Raw genomic sequence first — 14,302 nt, 5'->3', positions numbered from 1 at the left:
CTCTCCACGTCCTAGCGTTCACCTAATTTCTCATTTTTCCTCTCGGCCGAACTTTACCAGATAGGGAAATTATTGTATCGTAGCTTACCCCACTAGGCTTAGTTTTATAAATGGGGAAAATACCAATGATCCCAAAAAACTCGTTTGCGCTAACAGAAACTATTCTGTGGACTGTTACAGCGTTATTGCATCACTAATGGATGAATGAGTCCGCCCTCGTGACTTCGGAAAGTACCAATTACTTACCAGGGCGGTTCAATACTGTATTCGTCATGGAATACGTTGTGAGATCTTGTCAGACGACGTTATTTATATATTTAAAAGAGAAGGTTTATTTAATAATGGTACATGGTCTTTCCTTTCAAATCCAGTTTTATTACCATTGGTTTTCCATTACTCATTTTCGAACGACTGGAATATTTACAGAGATTTCGATACTTTTTCCTATCAAGTTTGCATGGCTTTGTACGGTAATGCTAAGTACATATTCGGCTTCCGATTAATGTAACCCACTTGGAATTTTTTCCGGAGAGAACTGATATCAAACTTTGCGCATCGTCTCGTTATAAAAACGGAACATCTTGAAAAATACAATTCCTATCTATGATTAATGTGCGGACGAGTTTAAAAAAAATATTTCAGTCTTATTAACGGGTTTTGATCTGCTTACTTGTGTTCCATCCTTACCGTTCATTTGAATTAGCATGACGCAAGCCTTTTTTTTATGATGTCAGTGTCGGCTCTTTTTGCCCAACTTAACCAATCGCTGATTGACACTCTCGTTCGGTAGACACCGAACTCAGGACAGATGAACTGTCGGTTTTCCCCTTTCCGCCTCTCCAACCCAATCGCGCAACCACATAATTGATCTTTTTTGAAATGAGTCAAGAGTGTATCATTTCTTCAGATTCACTGGAAGGAGATATCAATTCTGTAAACTAGGTCGGTTTCTTCCACTTATGCCGGTTGCCAAACATTAATTGTTTGGGGTCGAAAGAGCTTCGTGTTTCGATTTTATGGCCACTTTATTGCGAGAGCGTCTAGAGTTTGGAGTCCCACTCACGAAAATACGGTAAGGGGAGGATGTGTTTTATTAAGTACTTAATCATCCTTAATCGTGGACAAGAAAATCGGTTCTTTTTATCCATTTGTAAATAAATTTCAGCCCGTTCCCTCTCGGCGTAGCCAAATTTTTAAAAATCCTGATTTTAGGTTAGGAAAGGGAATGAAATTTCACCAAAATCTTCCATAATACTTTTTATCTTTGCATACATCTTTCACCCAAATGACATTTATATTTTGTTTTGTGCAATTTTTTCTATTCCTGAGACCTGTAATATTTCTCGTCTTGAGAATCTCTTCCACCTCATTCACCCATGAACTTCTTACTCCATCCCTTCCTTCCAAAACATTCAATCATCTCACATTCGTCTGTTTGGCAGCAGCTAAACGCATCGTGTTTTTTTTTATAACTGAGTCAATTTTACGAGGGTAAATTTAAATCTAAAGCAATTGGATTCTTATTAGCATTCCAAAGAAAGATTTTTTAACGCGGAGAAGCTTGTTTTTTTCTGAGAACAAATTTAATATACAATCTGGTATTTTTTCGGGTTTAGATGACAACAGTGGTTTTTCAAGAAAAGATTTTTCATGCTATCATATATTGATCCATTCATGATTCACAGTCTTTAAGAATGCTGGGGAAAATTAGAATGATGGACCAGGGGACGCAAATTTGCGAGGCAGCTGGGATAGCCTGAGAAGGTTAGGCACGCAGATTTTGGAGATGCCAAAGTGTTCCATGGCAGCACAAACTGAAAAGTTTGATTCACTCGACTGAAAACATTCTGTCGGAAGAATCCATGCCTCAAAAACACTGAAAAGCGTTGATATTAGTGTTTTAAAAAGACGTAGCGGATAAATATATCCAGGGTGTAGAAAAATTAATGTATTTTGGAGTAAAATTGGTATTATAGTATTGTGGTTATGAGAAGAATCGCAACAAGGGAGATTATGACTAGTGCCCCAAGTTTTAGAGATAAAGATAAGGTTTGCATAACATAGCGCTGCGAGGATCCGAAACCCTGGTCTTTTAAGTAAGAGTATGAGTGTAGATTGGAGCCATTTGGGCTTTGGAGAATGTTGGGTAAGCAGGGTATTATTATTAGGTAATCTACCGGTTAAGGTAGGTTTAGGATGGACATAATTACTAATTAAATAATTTGTGACCCCTAGCAAAACACAACATCCTACTTTACTACAGGTCCCTCTTCATCTCTGAGTACTTTCTTCCTCCCTTCATCCCGTCCAACATCCCTATCCTCTTCCTTCCCTTTCCTCGTTTGCCTAACATTCTCCCTTTTTAATGCAACAATTTCAGAGCGTAAAATTCGCCTTGACTGGGACTCGAACCCAGATCCCTCAATATCCGGTCGAGTGCTTTAGCCACTTAAGCTACCGAGGCGTCCTCTTAAACTCTGAAATTTTGGGGCTTTTAAAGGAACTAGATGTTATGACAAAATACCGTACATACAATGTCACATGCATTCGTAGTCGTGCGCGAGGCGCCACTGTCCACGAGGTTAAAAGCCAACTTTAAACACGTATGGTGTTTTCCCTTTGACAAATTCCAAAGAAACTGCGGGAGATGCCGCAACAGTAACTTTTAACGGAGTCATCCGCTAATGTGCATTTTAATGCAACAATTTCAGAGCGTAAAAATCATTCGCCTTGACTGGGACTCGAACCCAGATCCCTCAATATCCGGTCGAGTGCTTTAGCCACTTAAGCTACCGAGGCGTCCTCTTAAACTCTGAAATTTTGGGGCTTTTAAAGGAACTAGATGTTATGACAAAATACCGTACATACAATGTCACATGCATTCGTAGTCGTGCGCGAGGCGCCACTGTCCACGAGGTTAAAAGCCAACTTTAAACACGTATGGTGTTTTCCCTTTGACAAATTCCAAAGAAACTGCGGGAGATGCCGCAACAGTAACTTTTAACGGAGTCATCCGCTGAAATTGTTGCATTAAAATGCACATTAGCGGATGACTCCGTTAAAAGTTACTGTTGCGGCATCTCCCGCAGTTTCTTTGGAATTTGTCAAAGGGAAAACACCATACGTGTTTAAAGTTGGCTTTTAACCTCGTGGACAGTGGCGCCTCGCGCACGACTACGAATGCATGTGACATTGTATGTACGGTATTTTGTCATAACATCTAGTTCCTTTAAAAGCCCCAAAATTTCAGAGTTTAAGAGGACGCCTCGGTAGCTTAAGTGGCTAAAGCACTCGACCGGATATTGAGGGATCTGGGTTCGAGTCCCAGTCAAGGCGAATGATTTTTACGCTCTGAAATTGTTGCATTAAAATGCACATTAGCGGATGACTCCGTTAAAAGTTACTGTTGCGGCATCTCCCGCAGTTTCTTTGGAATTTGTCAAAGGGAAAACACCATACGTGTTTAAAGTTGGCTTTTAACCTCGTGGACAGTGGCGCCTCGCGCACGACTACGAATGCATGTGACATTGTATGTACGGTATTTTGTCATAACATCTAGTTCCTTTAAAAGCCCCAAAATTTCAGAGTTTAAGAGGACGCCTCGGTAGCTTAAGTGGCTAAAGCACTCGACCGGATATTGAGGGATCTGGGTTCGAGTCCCAGTCAAGGCGAATGATTTTTACGCTCTGAAATTGTTGCATTAAAATGCACATTAGCGGATGACTCCGTTAAAAGTTACTGTTGCGGCATCTCCCGCAGTTTCTTTGGAATTTAACATTCTCCCCTCAAATACAGTCTTCAACATCCCACTGCCGGTCAACACCCCCTTCATCCACTTTTCCTGCCTCCATAGGATTTCTCCCAACAAACCCCTCTCTTCGCCCACCATACCAAGTACTTCCTCATTTGTTTTCTTCTCTGTCCTTTTCACCTTCTCCATTCTTCTCCACACCCACATTTCAAAAGCCTCCGGTCTACGTCTATCCTCCTGCTTCAATGACCACGTTTCCGCGCCGTACATAGCTACGCTCCATATCAAAGTTTTTACGAGTCTTTTCTTAACATCCTTACTCAACGTCCCTGTCATCAACCCCCTCCTCCTTGTGAAAGCCTCTTTGCCTAGCGCAATTCTTCTCCTTACGTCCCTACTACTTTGACCGTGTTGGTATAAGACACTACCGAGATACGTAAACTGTTCTACCTGCTCTAGTTTTTGCCCTCCTACTTTAATGTCAAGCTTAAGTTAAACCCAAACTGATCATCCCCTAAGAAGTCATTTGCCCTACTCTCTATCCTTTTGTTTATGATCCTGAGAACAACTTTAGCCGCGTGTGATATCGAACTTATCGTCCTGTAGTCCTCACATGATGTAGCCTTTACCTTTTTCGGAATAGGAACTAAAACTGATCTCACAAAGCCTTCCAGCCAATTTTCTTTTTCAATGTCTAACTTTGTTGGTCTAAGTTCTTTACTATACAGTTCTTCTATATACTCCTTCCATCTCTCTTGGATCTTTCCTGCGTCAACTATTGCCTTACCCGCCTTATCTCTAACTGCTATCGTTGATCTTCCTTTCTTACTTCCCGATAACGATTTAACTTTGCTGTACAGCGCACCGATTTCACCCTTCCTCTGCCGACTTTCTATATCCTCTGCGTGGGATATCAAACTAATTGTCCTGTAGTCCTCACATGACGTAGCCTTTACCTTTTTCGGAATAGGAACTAAAACTGATCTCACAAAGTCTTCCGGCCAGATTCCTTCCTCATAAATACTACGGATCAGCCCATATAGCCTCTTCCTCCCACATTTTCCTAAGCATTTTAAAAGTTCCGCGGGAATGTTATCCAGCCCCACGGCCTTATTTAGTTTCATCTCCCTTAATGCCCTTTTTATCTCATTGTCTAGTATGCCTGGACCTAAGCTATTTTCCTCTACGTCATTTTCCTTTTCAATGTCTAACTTTGTTGGTCGAAGCTCTTTACTATAGTTCTTGTATAGTATATTCCTTCCATCTCTCTTGGATCTTTCCTGCGTCAACTATTACCTTACCCGCCTTATCTCTAACTGTTAGCATAGATCTCCCTTTCCTACTTCGCGATAACGATTTAACTTTGCTGTACAGCGCACCGATTTAACCCTTCCTCTGCAGAGTTTCCATATCCTCGCACTGAGCATTCCACCATGCTTCTTTTGCTTTATTTGTTGCCCGCCTCAATTTATTGTTCAATTCTTTGTACTTCATTTTGCCTAATTCTGTATTTATATTCTTCCATTTTCGCCGCTCATCCATTTTTGTAATCATCTCATCCGTGATCCATGGTTTACGAGTCCTTTTAGCGTTAACGGTTCCAATAGTGTCTTTTGCGGCTTTAGACAACCCTTTCTCGATACTTTCCCATTTTTCTTCGATAGTACTTAGCTCTTTACCATCCTCCATGATTTCCTCTACCTCCTGTTTGTATTCCTTCCTTTTAAAACCATTTAATGCTTCTACATTCCATTTTCTAACCCGCCGCCCCTGCCTTATCTTTTTGAAACGGACGCTACATTTCATAACAACTAAATTGTGGTCAGAGTCCGCATCCGCTCCCGGGAAGCTGTGGGAATTTATCACACTGTTCCTAAACCTGTGTCTAACCAGGATATAATCTAGCTGATATCTTCCTGAGTCACCAGGCATTTTCCATGTATACCTGCGTCTTTTGTGGTGTCTAAACCAAGTGTTGGTGATGACTAGCCCCTGTCTCCTGCAGAACTCAACTGCTTTCTCCCCGTCATTCCTCGTGCCTAAACCGTTGTCCCCGACCTTGTCACCATCTCTTCCTTCGCCTACCGTCGCATTCCAATCCCCCATCACTATCAAATGTTTCCCTGCAGGAACACACGCAATTATGTCCTCTAACTGATCGTATATCCTATCTACCTCTTCTTCCTTATGGTTACCCGGTGGCATGTATACCTGAATAATAACCAAGTTCGTCAGTTCTTCTTTTATCTCTACTAGTAGTATTCTATCCGTTACCTGCTCTATGTTGACCACGCTTCTTCCTACCTCTTCATTTAATACTATGGCAACCCCTCGTTGGCTCTCGTCCCCGCCGCTGTATATTATTCTATACTTATCACTCCAGTAATCCCTGCTATCTTTCCATCTCACCTAGCATAGACCTAAAATATCTATTTTTCCCCTTTCCACCTCTCGCTTAATATTCTCCAATTTCCCTGTCCTCATCATTGTCCTAACATTCCACGTTCCTAATCTAACTAAATTGGTCTTCTTCTCCTGCGTCTTCTGTCCTGCTGCTGCCGGTTTTCCCTTGCAAGGGTTTCGTTGGATGATGACCGCGGAAGCCTTGCCTCCCCCGCTGCCGGGCACGGCACACGGCCGATTGGGCCGAGCCCCGTAGTTGCCAGGACTCAAAATCTCTGTAAAGTCCATCATGTTAATCTTGGGAATGATAATTGAGGTGGTTTCCCGTTGCCTTCCTCAATAGTGTTTTCAACGTGACACCATCACTTACTGGCCGCCCCACCGGGATCAGACGCCATTGCAGCCGCCTCACTGAGGAACAGACGCTGCGTGGACTACCTTTCGTCTGGCTCCTAACCTTCGACCTATCTGGTATGGGTGACCCTACCAGGAGCAATACTTATTACTCCAGCCAGCACAGCTCTAGGGGTCATCGGAACGCACAAGCCCTTCCACCACGTCAAGATTGTAGTCCGGGGAGGGTAAGCAGGGTAGAGGAAGGAAAATAATAGGCTCTTTAGACAGAATGAAGGCAGGTAAAAGTCATTCAGAGATGAAGAAGGACATAATATAGGAAAAAAACGAAGAAATTCAAGTGATATTTAATACATAATTGTTTTTAAGGACCATCCTAATTTTACCTTGGATGAGAATTTTACCTATGATGATGAATAGACTGCCGGAGAAATCCTTCATAAACAGCGTTTGTTAGAATTAGCACTTTAAAATTTGGACTGATTAAAAGTTTCCAATCGGATACTTAAATACTGTCTTCAGTTAGCGCTGGATAGCAGAGGTAAACTGAGTAAAAATAATTATAGTTGATCAATTTTATATTTTCGAAGGAAGGGGTGAGAAAAATCATTAATCATGGAAAGTTTCTTATCCTTGGATGAGGTTCCCCAACGACGTAATATTTCCTCGATAATACATATGATAAAACTTTCCATTTTATTCCGAAATGGTGATCACTAAGTAAATGGCTGGCGAGTTTCCAATGCTGAAACCAAACGGTCTATCTCTCTCTTCGGTCCGACACCACATCGCTGTCAACGGGAAAAGAAGCACAGGCCGGTGGTGTAGCATCTGACTAGCGCAAGAAATACCCCAAACTTGGAAGAGGAAGAACACCGGAGTGAAAAGGGTTGTTTCCATCAGATTCCGACGCCTTTTATTTACTTCCCACTGGAGATGAGGACGGGCGGAGGAGGGGGGGAGGGAAGCCCCCGAGAAAAAAATGTGGAATGCACTCGTCCTCCACGTCGGACGCCCTTCTACCGTCTTTTTTTCCCCCCAGACGCATTCTCCGTTTGTTCCGCCCAATTCCTCGACTGTATCCTCCTCACCCCTTCTAACCTCTCTTAGTCACTCCCTTTCTTCCTAAGACCAATAAAAACTTATACAATATGTGTGTGTGTGTGAGTGACCTTACCCGCCGTAGGGATCACACCGTTCCCTCATTCCAGTCCCCCTTGTTTCTTTTTTGTGCCCTTCCCCTCTTCACCCGGAATATTATTTAGGGGTTGCTTGACGGCCCCCCGTATTTTTTACCTTTTCCCCTCTCTCCTCCTTCCTCGACGAACCCTCAAAAGGGGAATTGGGAGGTCGTAGGAGCCGAGACGAGGAGCTGGGGCCGTGTCAATCCCAACCCGCCTTTCCAGTGGACAGGACTTTCGGACAGGCCGTAGTCACCTCTCCAGCGTCGCTCTAAGAGGTAAGTTTGGGGTAACCATCCGTTCTGGGTCGCTGCAAAACATGCGTTTGTAATTACCGTACTTACTAAACTGCCAACTATAGTTTGCAGCTAGGATATTCATAAATTACTGTTATGTGGGATGACCAATATACATAAAACAACGTTAATGACGTTTTCGAGACCTTGGTTAAGTTAACCATTGAAATTAGAGGTCAAAAACTGGATAAGGTAGAGCATTTAAACTATCTAGGAGGTGTTTTGGACGAAGATGGTAGTGGAGCATTAGAAGAAGAAAATCTCTAGACAGAATCTTTCACGAGGAGGAAGGAATTGATGACAGGAATGTTGAGTAAGGATGTTAAGAGAAGGGAATTTGTGGTAGGGCCCTTGTGTAAGAATGTAGAATTGTATTGTACGGTGCGGAAGCTTGGTTTTTGAGGAAGAAGGATAAGCATAGATTGGCGGCTATTTCCACGGGACCTGAGTAAAAATAAGAAGAAATGTTTAGTGAAAAATTCAATATGAAGCGTGAAAATGTGGAGCAGGTTGTAAAAGGTGAAATTGGCTGAAAGGAAAACAAACGAAGAAGTGTTAGGCATGGTGAAAAGGATAAAGAGGCGATTGTTGAGAGAAATTCAAATGAGGTAGGAAAGATGTATGGAGAGCTTTTTGACTCGTAATGGTATGTTGAAGAATGTGATAAGGAAGAACGTTAGGAAAGCGAGAGAGGGGTAGTTAGATGTAGGATAGGCATATTGGAGATAGAATGTATATGGAGTTGAAGAAGGGTTTATCCAAGTATAGGTTATCACGTTGATCGTGTTAGATGAGGCTAAGAAATCCAACGAATGGTTAATCAGGGTGCCCAAGTAAAACGTACCTTTATCGGTCTAGTATCCTTATAATAATTATTATTTGTGCTTGGCGTCAGGAATGGAGTTGTCAGTTACACATATACCCTTCATGCAGTTCCTTCTCGAGTAGATAGTCAACGAAACCTCATTTGTGCTTATTTTGGAAAACGTATTCCATTTAATTAATTGTTCCGAACAAGTCTCGCATACATCTTTCGCCTCCTGAATGCCTTCCGTCTTTTCGCCTCATGTATGATGCACTATGTCCCTGATACTTCCAATACTCCTTGTCATGAGTCTCGTGGAGCGTGCTTACCCATGAATTCCTCAGCCTAGCCCTCCGTTTCATTATCAAACCACTCTCCTCTTTCATCTCTTCTGTGAGTCGACTCACTTATCCTTTCAGTATAAACTAACCGGCGAACCACACAAACATTCATCCAAACTTGTTCTTACATCCCTGAATCATTTCTAACCCTATCTCTACAATTGTTGCTATAAACATTCCCTAAGTAACACTTAACTAAGCATCCAGTCGATATTCATAATTAGCATATCCCAGCATATCCAAGTTTGGTTTCCATACAAATAATGTGGGAAGGATAATGAAAAAAGTGAACCGGGCGGAAAGGAAAACGAGCGAAGAACTAGGTATGGTTGAGGAAGAGAGAGGGTTGTTCGGAGAAATCCAAGGAACACAGGTAAAGTGGATGCAGAGAATTTTGATTCACGGTGGAATATAGACGATTGTGATAGGAGGGAGAAAGATAGACAGGAGGAGGTTAGGCCTACAAATATTGGTATTACAAAATTAAATCCAGTTTGTTTCAACTGTATTCCTCAAAATGCCATTCAATGTTTACAGAAAATATATTATCAGGCAGGGGAGGGGTGGAATTGGTGAATTTACTTTTCTTCTCTGTTGATGGAGTTGCATCGTTGTCACCGAATGTACACCAAAATCAAACACATTCTATGCCAGGCAGTTTACAGCTCTGATAAGTGTTGCAAGTTAATACAGCTAGGAAAATAGTTTTCGGGAAAAGTTGAAGCAAGAGAGAGGGAAGGAGTTATCAAAGAATGGAACAGAGTAGAGACCAGTCTCTGTCTGTTTCGATGTTGAAGAAGCGGATGAATATTGCATATTTTTTAGCACCTGCTATGTAAACGCTGCTAAGTTAATTCCGCTTGAGTAACTTCAACGCCGAGTTAGTGATCGTAATGTTTAAACACGATGAACTTCGTGAAAACAGGACGCCGAAGCGAAAGTTTGAAGCGGTGAGGGGCACGGGGCAGTGCCGAGACTGAAAGTCAAGTCCCGCCCGTCTTGGGAAAATCCCATGATTTCTTGGAGTGACGCATTCTCCTTACTGGATTTCATCGCTCGGATTTCACGAGCACGGACAGCAATGAAAATGCATTACCAATCAGGAAACGCCTGTAAAAGGTAGACAACTTCCCTTATCCGTTTCCGCCCCTCCCGAGTCCCGTCGTAATTTCTTTCTCAGATGAAGAAACTGCGGATGAATTAGCTGGGTTTTTTTGACTCTTATATAATCGTTATTACGCCTACCCGATCGTGCTTTTATACGCAATAAATGTGTCTGACTTTAAAAGGATTGACTGAAAATAACTTACAATTTACATTGAACAAAATGTAGAGAGATTTTTTAGAAAGTTCCAAGGCAAAAATTAGGACATGAAACTGAATTTCCACAAAATCTTTTGGAGTGAAAATAGAGCAATACGGAGATTATTGTTATGACTTGGTATTTTACTGGTTGTGGTGGGTGAACACATTCTAGACAACATAGACACATGCTACTTACATGTTACAACGATTATTCCTTTGCATCCCTTAACAAAGCACAACCCTAAATCCAAAACTGCAATAAATTCCTATTCAATTTCTCTCTGGGAGAATTGATACTGCAGTTGATAATAAAATACATAGGTACACTTAAATTCTTAAACCCAGGATCGTATTTGTGGATACTGCTCCAGTCACACCCACTTTCAGAGGCCCTGCCTGCCTTTCTCCAAAAGCGTTGCTCGAATAAGAAGAGGAGATGGAAGGAGAGGAAAAGAACGTGGGGGATAAGGGGAAATGGGAATTAAAGTGTGGAGCTCCCATAGGCCTGTAATTTGATTACCCTGGGAAAACAATAATACAATCTAAAATGTGGAACTAAACACAGCACAATGGATGAGGTTAAATTAGGAATGGCCCGGTGAATAGGGAATAAAATACACTTCACCGCCAGTGATTGATTCACGAGTTTTGCAGAAAAAGATTAATAATAACTTAAATGAAAAGAAGTATTTATAAATCCACGCATTTAAGCGACCATTATTTTAAAATATTAATTTTTTTCAGTCCAAACGAAACAGAACCAGGAGTGGTGTCAATTCACTGCTCTTATTAGGTTACACTCTAATCACATTAGTCTTTCTTGATTTATATCATTATCCTTCGGTACATAGTTTTTCCACGTGTGTGTGTGTCTATCTCGCATTTTATAAGTGCGTATTCTGTGTGAGTAAAATCTGCTTTTGCTAAGAGTTCCACGGAAGTAGGTTTGTCGCCTGCCTTCGATGTGTTTCAACTCTGAATATTGAAAAATTTCAAAATATTATTTTTTGACGCCGTCGAGGCAGAAAACTTAACTGACATATTAAGAGGACTTTCCCAATGAACTCTTTCCATATATTCTATCTGCGTTTTGTAGTACGAAATAAGTTATTGCAGGGATTAAAGAAGTCCTATACAAGAGATATATGTTTAATCGAAAAAGCTGTCATAACTCATCTTGAGATGCACTGAAACATAACTCACATTTTAGTGAAACTCGACGATATATCACTAATTGAAAGTGAATAACTTGACAGTTCGACATTGTTTTAATCCCTTCCCTAAGTTGAATAATCTATTGTTACTTCGAAATCCTGGTCTACAGTCACTTTCAAAATATTTATAATCGGTGAAGCGTAAAACGGAACGTGTGTATTTGAACGCTGATTTTTTTTGTAAAATTTGGATCAATGACAATCCGAGTGGCAATTAAAAGCAAATTTGTGGCACACGTATTTTTACAGATCACAAAAACCTATTGAGTCTTTATGGAAATTTATTTGTTTCGCCCATTTGCTAGGTTCATCTGTTGTATGTTAATTTTCACCTCTTCCCAATTAAACCTTCACCCCTCAAGACCATTAATCACCCAACTCTCACCAAACGAGATAAAATTTAAGGAGGCGAGCGAATGTACGTTTTCATTCACCTCTCCGTAAACGCTCAGAATAGATGTATATTTTCGGTCCCATTGGCTTTTATGATATGCCAGCCTCAGGAAAAAATAGCCAAGTGAGGGCCAATTACATGTACATCGTAACTTGGGTAGGGTACCTCAAAAGAGATGCATTAGCACAGTAAATTATAAGGTGTCGCTGAGGGACAATGGGAACAGCGGGAATTATGCCTGCACGAAACGACTCCCAGGTAAATCCATCTCGGTGAATTGTAAAGGACATTTAAAATTTTAATGCCATCGCTGCTGCAACGACTAAGATGAAAGCCAGCGATATAAAAATTTAAAATTCAATTATTTTTTAAATCGAAGAGAAAAATTGGGTTAAACGCTACCTTTAATGAGAATTAAAACGGCTAGTGATAACCTTCGCCAACGTTACGAAAAACAGTTGACTGCGAATGGCATCGTATTCGAGGAAAATTGACTACATAGGCGAACTTCCTTCCAGTTTCCCTTAGCGTTAAGTTACACTACTTACAGAGCTGGTGAGATGCGAAATAATTATAACACATGAATATATGGTTACTTACAATTTAGCAGTACATGAAATCAATAATTATACTCCACAACCTCCACGCCATTTAAATATAGGTTTATGTATCCATACTAAAAAGAAAGACTCGTACTTTTCCACAGATTTTATTACACGGTACCGTATAATAAAATCTGTGGAAAAGTACGAGTCTTTCTTTTTAGTATGGATATTAAATACTTCCACGAAGTGAAGCCTGAAACAATAGAATATAGGTATACTACCTTGATCAAAAATTTCCCGGAATTTATTCAGAAAATTAAAAATACAAGTTTATTCATCTAAATCTATATTGTCCCCTTCAAAGTAATCCCCATCGACTGCAACACACTTATGCCAGCGCTTGATCCAATCCTCGAAACATTTTTTATATTCGGTTTTCGGTATGTCCATCAGTGCTTCCTGCGATTTTTCCATTACTTCCTCTCGGCTGCTAAAACGCGTTCCCCGTAATGGTTTTTTAACTCGATTGAACAGAAAGAAGTCACAGGGAGCCAAATCAGGTGAATTCGGTGGCTGTTGGATGGTATTTGTTGCATTTTTCGTCAAAAAATTACGAATAATGATAGCGCTGTGCGACGGTGCGTTATCATGGTGCAAAATCCACGAGTTTTCTGCCCACATTTCTGGTCTCTTTCGGCGAATTGCTTCACGCAAACGTCTCATAACGCCCAAATAATACTCTTTGTTTACTGTCTGGCCTTCTGGCAAAAATTCATGATGCACTACACCGTTGTAATCCATGAAAACCGTCAGCATTGCCTTCTTTTTTGACTGAAAACGACGTGGTTTTTTTGGTCTCGGCTCATTTGCTGAACGCCATTCACTTGCCTGATGTCTGGATTGCGTGTCGTACTCATAAACCCACGTCTCGTCTCCAGTAATGATCCTTTTGATGAATGTGGGATCGGATTCAGCCTCGCAAATCATGTCTTTTGCGACGTCAACACGGTCTCTTTTTTGCATGAAATTGAGGTCTTTCGGCACCAACTTTGCTGCTACACGACGGAAACCCAAATCATTAACCACAATGTCTTGGGCGGATCCATAGGCAATGTTCAAGTCCTCCGCTATTTCTCTGATGGTTAATTTGCGGTTATTGACCAACATTTCTTTTACTTTATCAATTTTTTCACCGACTTTCGATGTCGATGGTCTGCCACTGCGTTCATCATCTTCGATTGACTCACGACCACTTCTGAACCGCTCGTGCCACTGGTAAACGACCGTTTTTTTTAGAGAATCGTTGCCGAAACACTTTTCCAACATTTCCAACGTCCGTGCGCCACTAAATCCGTTTTTTACGCAAAATTTAATACAAGTTCGTTGTTGCAAATTTAAATCCATTTCTGAAATTGTAAAAAATCGCCAACACACACAGAGATAGATGTACTCTTGGCTACGTAACTTTTGCAAATGTCAAGTTATGACACTAAGATTTAAAGGGAATATCAACAACAGATGTACCAATTTAACAAAAAAAAACAGAACTCAAATCGGAACGATGGGAGCGCCACACGGTGGTTATTCCGGGAACTTTTTGATCAAGGTAGTATATTCGGCCTCGGATCAAAACTGCGGGTTTCTCCGGAATATTTTCAGCTAACCACCTCATAAATTTTATCATGAACATGATGACGGTGATAAAATGAGCAA

This window comes from Hetaerina americana, unplaced genomic scaffold (assembly GCF_022747635.1).
Source record: "Hetaerina americana unplaced genomic scaffold, ioHetAmer1.1.p SCAF_6, whole genome shotgun sequence".
Classification (NCBI taxonomy): Eukaryota; Metazoa; Arthropoda; class Insecta; order Odonata; family Calopterygidae; genus Hetaerina; species Hetaerina americana.
Note: the sequence above shows the minus strand (reverse complement) of the source record.